This window comes from Pan troglodytes, chromosome 3, assembly GCF_028858775.2.
Source record: "Pan troglodytes isolate AG18354 chromosome 3, NHGRI_mPanTro3-v2.0_pri, whole genome shotgun sequence".
Taxonomy (NCBI): domain Eukaryota; kingdom Metazoa; phylum Chordata; class Mammalia; order Primates; family Hominidae; genus Pan; species Pan troglodytes.
This window is the reverse complement of record NC_072401.2, coordinates 66319276-66332336: the sequence shown is the minus strand read 5'-3', so window position 1 is coordinate 66332336 and position 13061 is coordinate 66319276. Positions and strand designations below refer to the sequence as shown.

Genomic DNA, 13061 nt, shown 5'->3' with positions numbered 1-13061 from the left:
AGCCAGGATGACTGGGGCTTTCTCCACATGCTCCCTTATCCCTCAGCATACTGCCCAGGCTTCTTCACATAGTGATAGCTAAAGTGCATTCAAGTGCAGCAAGGAAAGGAAGCCTCACTATGCAAACGTTATTCAAGCTTCCACTTGTATCAGATGTGCTGCTGTCTCCCTGTCCAAACTCAGATTCAATGTGAGAATATAGATGGATATCAGAAAGCACGACATCACTGGCCCATTCTATAACATTCCACTATAATCATGTCATTAATGGATAATAACATAATCCAAATAAATAAATTATGGGAAGAAATTGCCTTGCAACCAAATGTCCCTGTAATCTCTAAAAGTTGTCTCTTTGTTGCTCAGAAAATTAGGGAAAACTAAGCTACCTCATCATATTCACAGCACCTTGATGCTGCTGTTTATCTCACCTTTATGCTGTGAAATTCTTGGGATGATACGACCCTAGGGCTAGAATCCAATAAAAGTGTAAGTGGAAATGTTGTCTTTTTCATTACCTTAACACCTATTTACAGCTTGTCAGCAGCAACCGTGTTGATGTCTGAATGGAGACTGCATTGCTCACACTGAGTCCTATCACAGGCCAGCTGTGCTTTCTTAGAGCTGCTTGTTATCAACTTTCATATGTGAAAAAAATCTATGAAAATGATAAATATTTTAACTTTCTACTTCATAAATTAACCACATAGCTGGTTGTCAAACACAAGGGCAGCTTGTGTCTGAATAAGAAGAGATATTAACAAATACAGGAGATTCAAAATCTATAGGCACAAAATGATCATTGTTATTATAAATAATCAGACTCTAATTTGTTTTTACTTTGGTTTCTATTCAATCTATTGAAAATTAAAAATACACACACACACACACACACACACACACACACACCTTCTTTGTTGTCCTCATGGCCATATCAGAAACTACATACATGGGAAAGAATAGAGTAACAGAGCAAAAACATAGATCCAGTTAGTTCCAGTTCTGAGATGCACACGACTGCTTCCCTGGGCCTACCAGGTCGTAATTATGAACTGGCACAATGCCTGTTTATGCCATCTGCTGTTTCCAAGACTGCTGCCTTATCTATTGCAGAGTATCCATAAGCAAACGAGGCTCAGCATTGTCTCCTCTGCATACAGAAGACTTCTCAGCTTAGGAACAGGTCAAGGAAAGATCCACTAGCATTTACCTAAAAGGCCATCTGTTATAGAGAGAAGCTGAGTCCACTATCAAAACAAGAGAGGAAATAATAATTCCTACTTTTACATCATTAGGGGTTTTCAAGGTCTTTTATGACCTCTGAGGGCAAGTAACCATTTTGTCATCCTTCTGGTCACTTTCTTCCTCTTTTTAAACAGAGCCAAATGGAGCAGCAGTTGTCAAGCTTTCTATCTTTCTCTGTTAAAAACGAATAAAAACTACATTTAATAAGACCTTATACTTCTCTTTAATTAGCACAACTAAAGTATCATATTTAAACAAGATTGCAAAAGATAAACATCTTAATATAATATAATACTCCATGCTTTTTTGACACTCTTTTCATACTGTATTAGTAAATCTCTAAAATAGAAACTTTACTCCATTTCAATATTTAATGTTCATGTATGTGTGTGTATGTGATTTTACTTTTCCTTAATCGACAGGCATTTGGAAACAGGTTGTCTGGTAAAAGGTTACAATGAACTGGAAGTAGCCTAGTTAGCTTGAGTATACCAAACAGCCACTCTTCAAATGTTTAAATATGAAGATGCAAAGTAAATGAGTTAGAAGGTAATAAAACATCAACATATAAACTCAATTTTTATCAGTGTTTACTTTTCTCTGTTTTCAACTTTCGAATTTTTTAGATGAGTAGTTCTCAGTTGTGAGCTAGTTAAAATGTCATGCATTATTTTAGTTGTGGGGATAACACAGTGAACAAGACAAAATTCTTGCCATCATGAAGGTTTATGCTAATAAGGACACAACCAGATTTTCTAAATCAGTGGTTTGAGAAAGGCACTATGAGAAATTCACTGTAGTTACTATTTTTCTTTTATTAACTCTAAAGGAAATTATTTTATTGCAGTTTCAGCTATGGATTGTTACTCAGAAAAGAATGCTAAAAAGATATTTAATAATAGAAATTGCAAATAGAAATAAATAACAAAACATTTTAATCTAAGGATGTCTAACAGTGAAATAGTAATTGTCTGGAAAGCAGAGTGCTCCAAAGTCAAATGGAAAAAAACTACAATATATTACAGTAGTATCACCCCTTTGCCAACAAGTATCTGCTCATGGCACTTATCTTTGTTTAAATAAAATTTTCTTTTTTATATTAATAAAGTGGAAATTCTCTCATTTCCCTTGCATTCAGTACACATCTTTTACTTCTAATATTGTTTTTTTAAAAAGACAAGTTTTGATTGTAATCTCATATCATCCAGAGTTATGTCTCTGTTAGAAGCTGCTTGGAAATTAAAATTACATTTAAAATAACAAGGAATAATGACAATTATCTTATTGGTTTGCTTCTTTAATCACTTTTAACAGCCATTCGATTTTTTAGAATAACAATACTAAACTAACATTAACTAATACTAATATTAGTTAGTTAACTAACACTAAATTTAGTTACTAGGAATTTTGACTTCCTGAATAAAGAATAGAGTAGAAAAAATATAGTGCAAAGTGAAAATATATGCAAACGTGGGTCAGATGCCTTATATCGCCTAGAATTACTATCATTTAATTTTGATTAGGCTTGATTACACAAGCCTATATCTAGAACTACTTATATCAGAAAATCTCCTATTAAAGTAATTAGCATATTAGAATGCTATATTTTAAGATATTGTTTATGTACAAAAGGTCATCTTTATTAGCATCAAGGAAAAAATTTTTGTCTGAGCCAAGTGCAGATAAGAGTATTTTTTTTTCCAAGATACGAGTTTGTCTTTGCACTCTGTATATCAGGAATGCTTTTATTGGCCAGATATGTTCTTTTTAGTTTTACAAACTTATTTTCAGTGTTGCTTAACATTAGATCAGCACTCAACTTTATCAATATGAGAAGATAGATTTCAATAAAAATGTGAAATTCTAATTTTGGAGATTACTCTCAGGAAATATAATAGACTCTAATTTCTATCACAAAGGTAGCAATAATATATAGTTGTAAGTTTTTTAAAGAATATTTCTGGATTGATGTTATTCTGACATTTGATTTTTCTTTTTTTCATAACTTAAATTATATATAGTATATGTCTATAAAGAATACACAGTATATGTATACATGTTTATTATAGTATACGTATACTTTACTATTACTTTAAACTCTTCTTAAAATTGTTTAGCATGTTATTTAATTAAGATTAAATTAGAATATGAGCACAGGAAACAACAACAACGTAGGTCCAAACAGCAGTAGATTAAGAAAATAATGGTTTATATTTCTGTTGAATGAACACAGGCGTGCCTTCCAGGCTGGTATGGGGCTCTGCAGGTTTACAGACTCAATCTCCTTCTAATTTGTCACTCTGTCAACTCACAAGGACTCTGAAAATTTTAGTTTTACTTTACGAAGGGATGAGTTCAGCTAACATTGGAGTGTTCTAATACAGAGGAAATAACAGAAGAACTGACACTGAAGTTCAAATATCATTGCCTATTCATTTGTCCTTGGCACTCAAATATTCAAATGCACTGCCTCCCCCCATTTCCCTGAGTCTCAGAGTCCCATCTAGAACTTATAACTGAGTTATATTCCAGATTATCAAGATGATGTCTAGTCCTCTCCCTGAGGCCTAGATATACAAGGAAGATTACCTGTGTGAGCAACTGTATATCAATATCACTGAGAATTTCTGGGAACAGTATACAACATGGCTTAGACTTGAGTTTGAGAATGAGAAAGCTGGATTACTTATCCTGCCATTTGGTTGAGGGCTATCTGAAGGGACATTAACTCTGTGACATTTCTGGACCATCCCTTGTGGCTGACAGAATGCATGCAATGAAGGAGAATGACAGAGGTTAACAGTGGGACATAAGGGGTAAGTATTGAAATGGGGTATGCTGAGAACATACAGGTTTGACACTAAGAGGGCATATTACAGAAAGAGCGAGCATGAGGAGGGGCTAGAGGAGGAAACAAGAGTACTAGATAGAGTACTCCATTTTGGCTTAAAAGAATATTTTTTAAGTAGGTTATATACAAACTAAAATGATGTCTTGAATAGTTCTCTCTCTAAATTGACTGTTGATCCTAACTCTGCTTTCCCCCCTCACTTTGTTCTGTCTCCTGTCATCTAAAAAGCAGAACATTTTTGCTCAATACCATGGCAGTTCAAACATAGGCACATTGGGCATCCACCAAATAACAGTAAGTGAGAAAATGTTACTGTGTATATAATCTACAAAATGTAATGTATTTAATATTCTGTGATATTTTCTCTGTCATTCACCACTCTAATATGAGAAATCCTATGATTTCAATGAAGTGTTATAACATTACCCCTTCTGCTTACATACTGCCCCTGGGAAAGAGTAAACACTTATTATCTATTCCCTAGAAATGTTCAATAAGCCTCATTTAATCCCACTGATCCCATTATGCTCCCTCAGTTGTCTGTTATTTAATTTTAACCTGTAAGACCTACATAAAATAATAAATGACAAAAATTCCATAGCTTTGCAGACAAGAAATGTTGATCCCAATTCCTTTATGACTATTCAAGCAATACTTTCTGCAGAGAATCTGATGAATTATCCTCACCTCGCATTATTATCTAATTTACTAGACTTCCTTATACCCTTTTGGTGCCTGTCTCCTGTGGTACCCTACTACTGTTTCCCTATATAAGAAATGATGATATAAATAATAATTGCCACTTGGGGTTATGATAAGATTGAAATAGGATAATCTGCAAATATTCTTAAAATCTACCTGACACATACTAATGACTCAGTATTTTACATCATCATTAATATTATAGCTCTTTAAAAGTAGAGTTGTTATTTTATATTTGTTTGCATGATACTTAATACATAGCTCAGTTCATGTTCATCAAATCAAATATTGTGCATTAAGATTGTTAAGCTTTCCAAATTTCCAGAAGAGAATCAGCAACACCAGATTGAACAACTACCCACACAAAAAAGCAGCTTCATAAGAATCAAAAATTAGGTAAGCAATCACAGTACCTGGTTTTATCATCATGTTAAGGAAAGAGGTACTGAAGAAGGTAGGAAAGACAATCCTGAATTGCCAATGCAGCCCTTCTCCTATCTCCTGGAACTGTCAGCATGGAGTGGCGAGAGAATCTGTGTGCCTGAGGAAGAGAAAGCACAGTGACTGTGGCACTTTGCACTAGAACTCAGTGCTGTTCTCTCACAAGGAAAGTAACATGGGACAGAGTTCAGCTGGCACCCAAAGAGGGAACTTTAAGACTAGCCATAGTCAAAGGGAAATTATCTAGCTTAATGGTCAGAACTTGAGTTTTGGCTAGCCCCACAACAGCAGGCTAAAGGGCTCTGGGGTCCTAAATTAACCTGAAAGGCAGTCTAGGCCACAAGTCTGAAATTCTCAGGCAAGTCTTGGTGCTATGGTGATATCAGAGCCAGGAGACTTGGGGTTCATAAAACACAGTGAGATAAAAAGTAGGAAAACTTCAAATAAATAATCTAATAATACTTTTTAAAGGATGAGAAAGACAAGAGCAAACCAAACCCAAAGTTAGTAGAAGAAAATAAATAATAAAGATTAGAGTAGAAATAAATGAAAATGAAACAAAAAATACAACAGATCAACAAAACAAAAAGTTATTTACTTGAAAGATAAAGGAAATCAACAAATCTTTAGCCAGACTAAAAAAGACCCAAATAAATAAAACCATAGTTAAAAACGGAGATATTACAATACTTCAGAAATTAAAAAGATTATTAGACACTACCATAAGAAACTATATACAAATAATTGGATAGTCCTAGACACATAAAACATACTAAGATTGAACTGTAAAGCAGTTCAAAACCCGAATAGACTAATGACAAGGAATGAGATCAAAGCCATAATAAAAAGTCTTCCAGCAGAGGAAAACCTGGGACGCAACGGCTTCACTGCTGCATTTTACCAAACATTTAAAAAAGAACTAATATCAATCCTACTTAAAATATTCCAAAATCAATAAATAAAGGGAAATGAAATACTTCCAAGTTCATTCTATGAGACTAGTATTATCCTGATACCAAAACCAGACAAAGACACATGAAAAAAGAAAACTACGGCCTGGCGCGGTGGCTCACGCCTGTAATGCCAGCACTTTGCGAGGCCGAGGTGGGCGGGTCACGATGTCAGGAGATCTAGACCATACTGGCTAACACGGTGAAACCCCGTCTCTACTAAAAAATAAAAAAATTACCAGGGCGTGGTGGCAGCACCTGTAGTCCCAGCTACTCAGGAGGCTGAGGCAGGAGAATGGCGTGAACCCAGGAGGCGGAGCTTGCAGTGAGCCAAGATGGCGCCACTGCGCTCCAGCCTGGGTGACAGAGCGAGACTCCGTCTCAAAAAAAAAAAAAAAAAAAGAAAAAGAAAACTACTAGCTGCTCTCTCTGATTAACATTGGTACAAAAATCCTCAACACAATATCAGCAAAGGAATCCAACAGTGCATTAAAAACATTATTCATTATGACCAATTGATATTTATCCCAGTGATGCAAGAATAGTTTATCATACACAAATCAATAAGTGTAAAAAATTATATCAACAAAATAAAGGATAAAAGCTATATGATCATTTCAATTGATGCTGAAAAAGCCTTTGTTAAAATTCATTATTCCTTCATAATAAAAACCTACAAAAAACGATATAGAAGGGACATATCTAAATGCAATAAAAGTCATATATGACAGAAACACAGCTGGTGTCATATTGAATGAGAAGAAACTGAGAACCTTTTCTCTAATATCTGGAACAAGACAGGCATGCCAGCTTTTGCCACTTTCAAATATAATATTGAAATTACTAGCTAGACCCATCAGACAAAACAAATAAAGGACATACAAAAAGGCAAGGAAGAAGTCAAATGAGTCCTGTTTACAGATCATATAATCTTACATTTGGAAAAACCTGAAGAATACAAAAAAAACCTACTAGAACTAATAAGCAAATTCAGTGAAGTTACAAAATTCAAAATCAACATACAAAAATCAGTAGCATTTCTATGTGCCAACAGTGAACAATCTGTAAGGAAGTAGAGAAAGTAATCTCATTTACAATGGCTACAAATTAAAGATACCTAGGAATTAACTTAACCAAAGAAAGGAAAGATCCCTACAATGAAAACTATAGCACATTGATGCAAGAAATTGAAGAGGACACAAACTAATGGAAAAGTGTTTCATGTTTGTGAATTGGAAGAATTAATATTGTTAAAATGTCCATACTACCCAAAGTAATCTATAGATTCAATGTAATCCCTACAAAAACTACCAATGTCATTGTTCAAAGAAATATAAAATATAATCTGATATGGGTTGGCTCTGTGTCCCCACCCAAATCTCATCTTAAATTGTACTCCCATATTTCCCACATGTCGTGGGAGGGACCTGGTGGGAGATAATTTGAATCACTGGGGAAGTTTCCTCCACACTGTTCTCGTGGTAGTGAATAAATCTCACGATATTTGATGGTTTTATCAAGAGTTTCCACTTTTGCATCTTCCATATTTTCTCTTGCCGTTGCCATGTAAGAAGTGCCTTTCCCCTCTTGCCATGATTCTGAGGCCGCCCCAAACATACAAAACTGTTCAAGTCCAATTAAACATCTTTTTCTTCTCAATCTCGGTTATGTCTTTCTCAGTAGCATGGAAATTGACTAATACAGTAAATTAGTACCAGTATTGGTGTGTTGTTGAAAAGATACACAAAAATGTGGAAGTGACTTTGGAACTGGTAACAGGCAGAGGTTGGAACAGTTCAGAGGGCTCAGAAGAAGACAGGAAAATGTGGGAAAGTTTGGTATTTCCTAGTGGCTTATTGAATGGCTTCGACAAAAATGATAATAGTGACATGAAAAATAAAGTCCAGACTAAGGTGGTCTCAGATGGAGAAGAGTAACTTGTTGGGAACTGGAGCAAAGGTGACTCTTGTTATGTTTTAGTAAAGAGACTGGCATCATTTTGCCTCAGCCCTAGAGATTTGTGGAACTTTGAACTTGAGAGAGATGAATTAGGGTATCTGGCAGAAGAAATTTGTGAGCAGCAAAGCATTCAAAATGTGACCTGGGTACTGTTAAATGTATTCCACTGTAATAGGGAAATGGAACATAAAAATTCAGAAAACTTGCAGCCTGACAATGCAGTAGAAAAGAAAAACACATTTTTAAAGGAGAAATTCAAGCTGGCAGCGGAAATTTGTATAAGTAACAAAGAGCCAAATGTTAATCCCAAAGACATTGGGGAAAATGTCTCCTAGGCATGTCATAGGTTTTCATGGCAGACCCTCCCATCACAGACCCAAAAGCCCAGGAGGAAAAAATGGTTTCGTGGGTTGAGCCCAGGGTCCTCATCCTGTGTGCAGCCTAGGGACTTGGTGCCCAGTGTCCCAGCTTCTCCAGCCATTACTAAAAGGGGCCAAGGTACAGTTTGGTGCATGGTTTCAGAGGGTGCAAACCCCAAACCTTGGCAGCTTCCACGTATGTTGAGCTGCGGGTGCACAGAAGTCATGAATTGAGGTTTGGGAATCTCCACCTAGATTTCAGAAGCTCTACGGAAATGCCTGGATGCCCAGGCAAAAGTTTGCTGCTGGGGCAGGGCCCTCATTAAGAACCTCTTCTTGGGCAGTGCAGAAGGGAAATGTGGGGTCAGAGACCCCACACAGAGTCCCTACTGGGGCACTGCTTAGTGCAGCTGTAAGAAGACAGCCACCGTCCTCCAGACCCCAGAATGGTAGATCCACTGGCAGTTTGAACTGTGCGCTTGCAAAAGCCACAGGCAGTCTATGTCAGCCTGTGAAAGCAGCCAGGTGCGGGGCTATACCCGTCAAAGCCAAAGAGGCAGAGCTGCCCAAGGCTATGGGAACCTACCTCTTTTATCAGCATGACCTGGATGTGAAACATGGAGTCAAAGGAAATCATTTTGGAGCTTAGAATTTGACTGCCGTGCTGGATTTCGGACTTGTATGGGTCTTGTACCCTCTTTGTTTTGGCCAATTTTTCCCATTTGTAGTGACTGTATTTACCCAATACCTGTACCTCCCTTGTATCTAGGAAGTAACTAGCTTGCTTTTGATTTTACAGGCTCATAGGCAGAAGGGACTTGCCTTGTCTCAGATGAGACTTTGGACTGTGGATTTTTGGGTAAGTGCTGAAATGAATTAAGACTTTGGGGGACAGTTGGGAAGGCACAGTTGGTTTTGAAATGTGAGTACATGAAATTTGGAGGGCCCAAGGGTGGATGATATGGTTTGGCTCTGTGTCTCCATCCAAATCTTATCTTGAATTGTACTCCCATATTTCCCACATGTTGTGGGAGAGACCCTGTGGGATATAATTTAAATTATGGGACAGTTTTCCCCATACTGTTCTTGTGGAAGTGAATAAGTCTCATGAGATCTGATGGTTTTATCAGGGGTTTCCACTTTTGCATCTTTCTCATTTTCTCTTGCTGCCACCATGTAAGACGGGCCTTTCACCTCTTGCCATGATTTTGAGGCCTCCCCAGACACGTGGAATGTAACTCCAATTAAACTTCTTTTTTTTCCAAAATAAATTCAAGCTGTCTTCAGGATTAACATTTGGCTCCTTGTTACTTATACAGATTTCTGCCACCAGCTTGAATTTCTTTGGTATGTCTTTATCTGTAGTGTGAAAACACAATAATACATAATCCTGAAATTTATGAAATTTTAATTTATATGGAACTAAAAGCTATTCTGAGCGAAAAAAATAAAAAAAGAGGAATCACATTACCAGACTTCAAGTTATACTGCAGAACTATAGTAAACCAAACATCATGGTACTGGCAGAAAAACAGACCCATAGACCAATGGAACAGAATAGAGAACCAAGAAATAAATCCATACATCTAGAATAAACTCATTTACAATAATGGTGCTAAGAACATACATTGGGGAAAGGACAGTCCCTTCAATAAATGGTACTGGGAAACTGGACATCCATATACAAAAGAATAAAACTAGACTCCTATCTCTCACCGTATGCAAAAATCAAGACAAAGTGCATTGAAAAGTTAAATCTAAGACCTCAAACTATGAAACTATTACAATAAAACACTGGGGAAACTCTCTAAGATTTTATTCTAGGCAAAGATTTTTTGAGTAATGCCCCAGACTCATAGGAAACCAAACCAAAAATGGACACATAAAAAGCTTCAGTACATGAAAGGAAATAATCAACAAAGTGAAGAGACAACCCATGGAATGTGAGAAAATATTTACAGACTATTCATGTTACAAGGCATTAATAACCAGAACATATATATATATACACACACACATATATACACATATATATACATATATACACATATATATACATACATATGATCAAACAACTCTATAAAAAATCTAAGATTCTAATTCAAAAATTGGCAAATATCTGAATATACACTTCTCAAAAGAAGACATAGAAATGGTAAACAGATAAATAAGAAGGTGTTCAACATAACTGATCATCAGAGAAATGCAAATGAAAACCAAAATGAGATATTATCTCACTCCAGTTAAAATCACTTTTATCAAAAAGACAGCCAATAACAAATGCTGACAAGGATGTGGAGAACCCTCATACACTGTTGGTGGAAATGTAAATTAGTGTAAGCACTATGCAGAACAATTTGAAGTTGCTCAAAAAACTCAAAACACAGCTATCGTATGATCAAGCAAATCCACTCCTAGTTATACACCTAAAAGAAAGGAAATCAGTATATTGAAGAGATATCTGCACTCCAATGTTTATTGCAGCACTATTCGAATAGTCAAGATTTGGAAGCAAATTAACTGCCTATGAATAAATAAAATGTGGTACATATTTACAATGGAGTACTATTCAGCCATAGAAAAGAATGAGGTTCTGTCATTTACAACAATATGGATGGAACTAGAGAATATTATATTTAGTGAAATAAGCCAGGCACAGAAAGACAAACATTGTATGTTCTTACTTATTTGTGGGAGATAAAAATTAAAACAATTGAACTCATGGAAACAGATTGAAAAATAATGGTTGCCAAAGGCTGGGAAGGGTAGTTTGGGAGGGGAGTGGGGATTGTTAATGGGTACAAAAATACAATTAAATAGAATAAATTACATCCCGTATTTAATAGCATAACAAGGTGACTACAGTCAACAATAATTGACTGTACATTTCAAAATAACTAAAAGAAAATAACTGGAACATTTGTAACAGAAGGAAATTATAAGTGCTTGAGGTGATAGAAACCCCATTTACCCTGAAGCGATTGTTATCTATTGTATGCTTGTATCAAAATATCTTATGTATCCCACAAATATATACACTTAGTATGTACCCATAACAATTTTTTTAAAAAGTAAAATTGAATGTAAAATATTACTCCTTGTGTTGGTGCCACTTTGAAAACTTATAACAGTATTTTTAGTAGAAATCATAATTGATCTGAAATGAATTCTAACAAACATTTCTGTCAGCCCCATATTTGCTATTATTTTTTATATTTTCATATAAACCTTTCTTCACTCTACTTACCTCCATTTAGTGCCGTATTTCAAATATCTGTAACATCAGCATGAAAACATTTTTCTTGATTCCTGGGATACCATATGAGAAATCATATTCCATATAGCTAACTTAATGTTGTTCTTCTGCTCTAGCTTATTACATATCACTCTCATATCTCTCATATTTATGTTAAACTTTTTCAGTTTATTTTTAAATTAATGGTTCATGTTTATATAAGACAATTGCAAATCTGAATTGAGAAACTCATCATTGAGACGTCATAATTTAGTGTATGCACAAGACATACTTGTATGAAGAGGTAGATATACAGTAGCCAAAATAAAGTTCTCAAAAGAACTCATAAAGGCCTAGTACTTATAGACAATCAATAGTTTTTTTGACAAAATAAATACAGCTGTAGGTCATGTATTTGTCCAATATTCATCTTTATGCATTTATTGGTTACTTATTATACTTTTTATTATAAAGTAATTATAATTTTGTCTTTACTGTACTATACTTCACAATATGTGTGTGTGTGTGTGTGTGTGTATACACATATATTTTAATTAACTTGTATCATTACTTTTTTTTAATATTCTCCTCTAAACTGTATAGGATGAAATCCCAGAATCCTGAAAGCCTGGTGTAGGAACTTCGTTTCCCAGAGAACCTTGCCAAAAGAATTCTGGTTTAATTAGAGTTTTCTTTGAGCTAGATTAGAAATTTAAATTTTAGTCTCAGTGAAAGGAGAAACCATTGTATAGTTTTAATTAGTGATACAATATAATAAAATGTACATTTTCAAAAGTATTGCTGGCTGCTAATGAGAAATGATTTTACATAGTAAGTGTAGAAGCAAAGAGAGCTCTTAGAAAGTTCTTGTAGTAGTTGAGGTAAGATAGAATGTTGGCTTGGTCTATTACAGTGGAAGTAAATACAGAGAGAAATTATGTGCTTTGATTTATATTTTGGGCTAACACAACTAGTGTACAACCATAAAATATCACTGGCTTAACACCAGAAATATTTTTTCACATAATAGGCCAACAGGCATCGTCTAAGCTAGAAGACACAGTTTCACACAATCATTAAGAGCCTGTCTGGAATAGGACTCTATGGTCTTCCAAAACCTTGTCTTCTTGAGTAAGCAGAGTATGGGAAAAGAAAGCCTGAAGAAGCACCATTGCAAGTTGCCTTTAAAAAAAAAAAATGGGCCTTGCTGGGAACTAATTTATTTTTATTTCTGCTTCCTTCCATTGCTCAGAATTTAGTCACATGGCCTCAGCTACCAGCAGAGAAGGCACAGAAAATGTAATTTATCCGAATGCCCA

The 13061-nt window shown here is 35.4% G+C and overlaps 1 long non-coding RNA gene across 2 annotated transcripts in view; it reads right to left on the bottom strand.

The window, feature by feature from the left end:
- Window positions 1-838: 838 nt before the first annotated feature.
- Window positions 839-13061, bottom strand: part of LOC107974085 (uncharacterized) — a 94273-nt gene continuing 82050 nt past the window's right edge. The window contains exons 7-8 of one of the 2 annotated variants that reach the window (XR_010156594.1): window positions 5212-5339; window positions 839-1419 (exon numbers count right to left, since the gene is read on the bottom strand). This is a non-coding gene — a long non-coding RNA (uncharacterized LOC107974085). The remainder of the gene's footprint in view (window positions 1420-5211; window positions 5340-13061) is intronic. The other variant, XR_010156595.1, reaches the window with a different exon arrangement.